Source organism: Dasypus novemcinctus, chromosome 15 (assembly GCF_030445035.2).
Source record: "Dasypus novemcinctus isolate mDasNov1 chromosome 15, mDasNov1.1.hap2, whole genome shotgun sequence".
Lineage (NCBI taxonomy): Eukaryota > Metazoa > Chordata > Mammalia > Cingulata > Dasypodidae > Dasypus > Dasypus novemcinctus.
Genome location: NC_080687.1, coordinates 62,702,766 through 62,707,897, shown reverse-complemented (window position 1 = coordinate 62,707,897; position 5,132 = coordinate 62,702,766). Strand labels below are relative to the sequence as shown.

The following is a 5,132-nucleotide window of genomic DNA, read 5'->3' as shown; positions in this document are numbered from 1 at the left end:
GACTTTTTTACTTTATGGAATGTTCAATAATTTATTTTTCAGCCTCTATTGTTGTTTATTAATGTTACTTCCAATTTACCTTATTTATTTATAATAGCTCTTCTTACATTTAGCATATTGACCTTTATCCTGTTGTGGAGAAATATTGTTAGCCAGGTTCTAGTTTGTCTTTTAACATGTTTCATTGTTGCTCTGCATTCAGAAGTTTGTTTTTAATTTTTATGTAGAATTTCATGAACATTTCAATTGTAAATTCTGCCTTTGGTGCCCTGCTAAGAAAGCCTTTCAAGAAACCCTCAGGATTATATAAATATTCATGGACATTTTCCTCCAACATTTTTATGGCTTCATTTTTTTTCATTTAATATGTTTTTGAAAGAGTAGATACTAATATAATCTTGGTAAAGCACATATCCAAAACTGCCAGAAAGCTTGCTTTCTAAAAGAATACTGAGATGAATCTGCTTTGCAGCAGAAAAAGGCCCTGGTATATTACAAAAGCTCCAAGTAGAATGCTTTGGAGTTTCTTCTACAAAACAAAGGTGTAGATTACATTTCTACAAAAGTTGATGCAAGTGCATGACATAAAGAAATGGAAATATGATGTCTGGCATAGCTGTTGAGACTGTACTAACTATGACTTTCTTGGCTCGAAGTGTAAGGAATGGATTCAAATTTTCTGTTCTTTGTCCTGTGCCTCCCTGTCTAATGCTTCTCTAGGATGCTGCATCTTCCCACCAGATTATTCTTAGTCTGAACTGAGTGTCTCCATAGCTTCATCTATTTTTTCAGAGAATATGAGGGCTATTTTTACATCAGAGAGTACATGGGTCAAAAAGAAAAAATAAATACCATGGCTGCTATTTCTAATAATAGGACTATATTTCCAAACCATGTAAATAGTTTGACTACAGAGATTTTTAAGTAGCAGCTAAGAAATCTGACATGTAATGTGGACATGGTAAAGCCATTAATAAGATTCTACATGCCGTTCATTTATTTAATTTCCAAAGCAATTTTTGATGTCCTACAATGCCTTCACAATTAAACAGTAATAACTTTAAAATCTATCCATTATTCCATGGCCACCTTTAAGATGTCAGTCAGTGATATCACTAACTTCCCAGTTTAAAATGTTCTTCTCCTTGGAAGAATCTTTTCATTACAGTAGTTAACAACCACTCAGTTAGCAAAGAGCCTTAAGACAACACAGAGGACAAGTTAATGGTGTAACAAATCAGTCGTTAAGCTAAATGGTCAGTTTGCACAGTACAGTATTATTGCTTTATTGAACCCAACTTAAAGATTTACAGCAGTTACATTTTATTCCAGGTACAAGATGCACAAATGAAATACAGAGGGGTGCAGTTTTGTTTTATGCTGCTTTCATTAAGAACCCAATTGCACGGGAAAATCAGTTAGTATATATCTCGTTCCAAGTGACAGCCAATTTTCCACTGAGAATGGAAACTCCTGGAGCTTTTTAATACTTGATCTAACTCTGGGAATACAAAGGGTGGGAGTTATAGCATTGTTTATAAACTGTTTAAAGTAAAGCATCCGTAGTAACAAGCATTTATCCCTGGCTCCTGAGCAGTGAAACTTTTCTGGATGGATGGTGCATACCTCAACTCTAGATCTACTTTGATGCTGAAATCTATCAGGGACATGTTTACTGACACAACGTACTAAGGTATCTTGTCTCCCACCAAATGTCTTTTCAGGCAAAATGTGTAATGTCATAAACAGATCTGTGACCAGGATAACCTGTGACATAGCTTGATCATCTCAAGGTCCAAAGTTGATCTAGTCGTGCTTCAAAAACAAATATTTTTTGAGCCTTTAACTATATACCAAGTACTTTTCACAGACGTAGGAATATAGCCAGTACCAGTCCTCATGGAGTTTACATTTTATGAAGAAGACAGATTTCAAAAATAAATACATTAAGCAGGATAGTTTTTGTAAATAATAAATGCTATAAAATAAGTAAAAGATGCTCGAGAAGAGTAGATGGATGGACATCAACAGCCAATGTTAGGAGTAGACATTTGTTACATGGAGGACTGTAGGTCAATCAACTGCCTCACAAATAAAAAGAAAGATAAGTATTTCACTGAACACATAGAAAACATTCTTTAATATACTTTCATAGCTCTATCTGCTGTTTTTTAGTTTCTCTTAGGAAGCTTTCAGAACAGAAGAGCTACAGTAAAAGATTAAAGCTTAGTTCAAGTTTAGGGATAGTGTGAGCTTAAGTTACTACTCAGTGCCAGCACTATGTGCAAATGCTTTTTGTAATAGTAACAGCAATGATGAAAAAGGTCAGAATAGCTGGGGATTTAGAATAATTGCTTGGTTCAGATATATAAAAGCTATTAAATCAATCCTCAGAGGAAAATGCACTTTTGTTATACTATAAGGGCACAGGGGTAGAAGTTCTACAGTTTATGAACTAATTCTGGACCTCAGCTTAATATCATATAATATATTTATCTTCTCAAGCTACAAAACTACAAACTGACTTTAAAATTTTTTAGCAGTACTGATATATCACAAGACAAACTATTTGAACTTGAGCATTGTGTTAAATATGAGACAATCCTCACATTCCAGTCTAGACCCTTACAAGCTGCAAATGAAGAAAATTTTTTCAGAAAGCCTGTGTTCCAAACTACACATATTTAAACCATTTTAAGATTGAACTCTTTCAGTATTTATTTTATTTTCCTATTGTGCTTGGCAAGGTAAACCTTTGCTTTGACAATATAAAGACTATTTTTGTAAGACTTAATACATTATGTGTTATTCAGATCATATGGTATACTTGCATAAATATAAATAACATCCTTTTAAGGTCCGTTCATTTCTTGCACCAATGGTACTTTTCCCAAATACAGGAGACAATGTCACTACACCAGTTAATCCATTTATAAAACAGGCACAACAAAACAAAAGCCACTGTCCTTGCTCTCATGGAACTCACTGAAAAATTAAATGAGAACTTCCTGCCATTGCTATCATAGCCTTGGCCTCAGCATGAAAGAACATCAGCAGAGGTAGGAAGTGTATCAGTCAGGATCCCAGCAGGAAACAAACTGCCTGCCCTAAAAGGTAATTTAAGAGAGTGCAAGGAATGAGACATCTTACAAGGTGGAAGCAGGTTAAGGGAGACTAGCAAAGGGTGACTAAACATCCGGAGACTAGCAACAGCAGGGAACTATTTCTACTAGACTTGAAAAGGCAAATGGAGTATATTAGTTTCCTATTGCTACCTTAACAAATTTGCGTAAACCAAAATGCTTAAAACAACAGATATTTATTAATCTTGCAGTTTTGAGGCCAGAGTCCAAAATGAGTCTTACAGGGCTAAAATCAAGGTGTTGACAGGGCCACACTCTCTCCAGAGGCTTTAGAAGACAATCCATTTCCTTGTCTTTTCCAACATCAAGTGTTGCATTGCTTGCATTCCTTGTGTTACAGCCCCTTCCTCCATCTTCAAAGCCAGTAGCAGCGTATCTTCTCTCTGTGACTGTTTCTCTCTGCTTTTGTCATATGGACTTCTTCCCTTCCACATGTAGACAAATCTCCCCCTGCCTCCCTCTTAAAAGGTATCTGTGACTACATTTAGGGCCCCCTGGGATGATCCAGGATAATCTCTCTAAGACAAGCTCATTAACTGAATCACCTCTACAACGACCCTTTTCCCAAATAAGGTAGCATTCACACGTTGGGAGATATTAGGACATTCAATGATTGAGAATAGGGAGTTGAGTTGGTAAAATATCAAGCCACAGGTTTGGTAGGAGGAGAAAAAATATATATCTGGTGAACCAGAAGCCTCATCAAGTGCAGATACAGCTATTCTATCTAGAAAAGGAAAAGAAGCAAACAGCATTGTGAGGGTCCCAATAGGCTTTAAAAATGAAGGTAGAGAAGATTTTCCTATTAATCCCTAGATGACTCATTCTGTTATCCCTAGGATTACTAGTCTTATATCCAGAATATCACAACTCTTACTCTAAACACTGTAGTGCCACCACAGAGGCAACTTTTCAGTTTCCCTTCATTCTTCCTTATGAGACCATAGGTAGGTGACCTTTTGATCTAGTCATGAATCTGAATTCAAAGATTTGAATGACAATACATTTCAAGATGCTGTCTTCAGTTAGGTACAATTAATGAAAGAGAGAAAGGTTAGATGAAAAAACTGTCTTTATATACATGTTACATGCTGGTCTTGGGCTACTGGTTGTTATTGGATTTTATTGCAGCACCTAGAATGCAGATAGCAAAAAAGACCCATACGGAAATAGGAATGGTTGCATAAAATCAGAATGATGTTGATGTGAGATGGATTCCTCACGAGATTTTGAAACAGGTTGATAAAGCTTCACCCAGAAGACTGCCCAGAAAAGGGGCACAGTAGAGATCAGTGGAATCTTTTGGACAATTCAGTCCTTACTTAACTGCCCTAGTATTTTTCAGTTTGAAGGCAATTAGTGAAGAGAAGCCATATGACCATAGACAACTGATACAACTGATGCATGGACTGAGCAGTCAATGGTAATACTATTGTTGAAAACGCATCACGTTCACTTCTGTAAGGTAATAAATTTGCAGTTTTTAAATAAACTAAAATCTGTGTATATGTCTATGTATGTGTCTGTGTGTGTAATGTATGTAAGCAGTGGGTCTCGTAAGAATCATTGCTGTATACCTGTAATGTGCCCTTAGGATACTAAATATAGTATGTCTTGTCTCTCTCCCTTATTGACAATTACTGATGTTTTTTCTCCCAAATATTATGTATATCTGCATCTACAAGGACACTACTTCCAAAAATGATGTTAATGAAAGACAAAAACTGAACTGTATTAATTAGAAAATAGGAATTCAGTAAAATCAATTAATTCAAGAGCTGTTACTTTGAAGCAAACAATAAAATAGATACAACTCTGGTAAAGCTAAAGGAGCAAAAGCAGAAGAAACAGAAATATATAACCAAAATTACATTTGAAATAAAATTATTTAAATTTAATCTCAATAAATTTAAAAATAAAGAACCGTTTAGAAAAATATGAAGCACTAATACAGACTCATCAAATAGGTGGTAACAGAGAATAGTCCCA

The 5,132-nt window shown here is 35.3% G+C and overlaps 1 pseudogene; it reads left to right on the top strand.

Moving 5' to 3' along the window:
* The first annotated feature begins 600 nt into the window (after nucleotides 1-600).
* Nucleotides 601-4,570, top strand: LOC101417590 (translocon-associated protein subunit alpha pseudogene; annotated as a pseudogene).
* The last annotated feature ends 562 nt before the right edge of the window (nucleotides 4,571-5,132 follow it).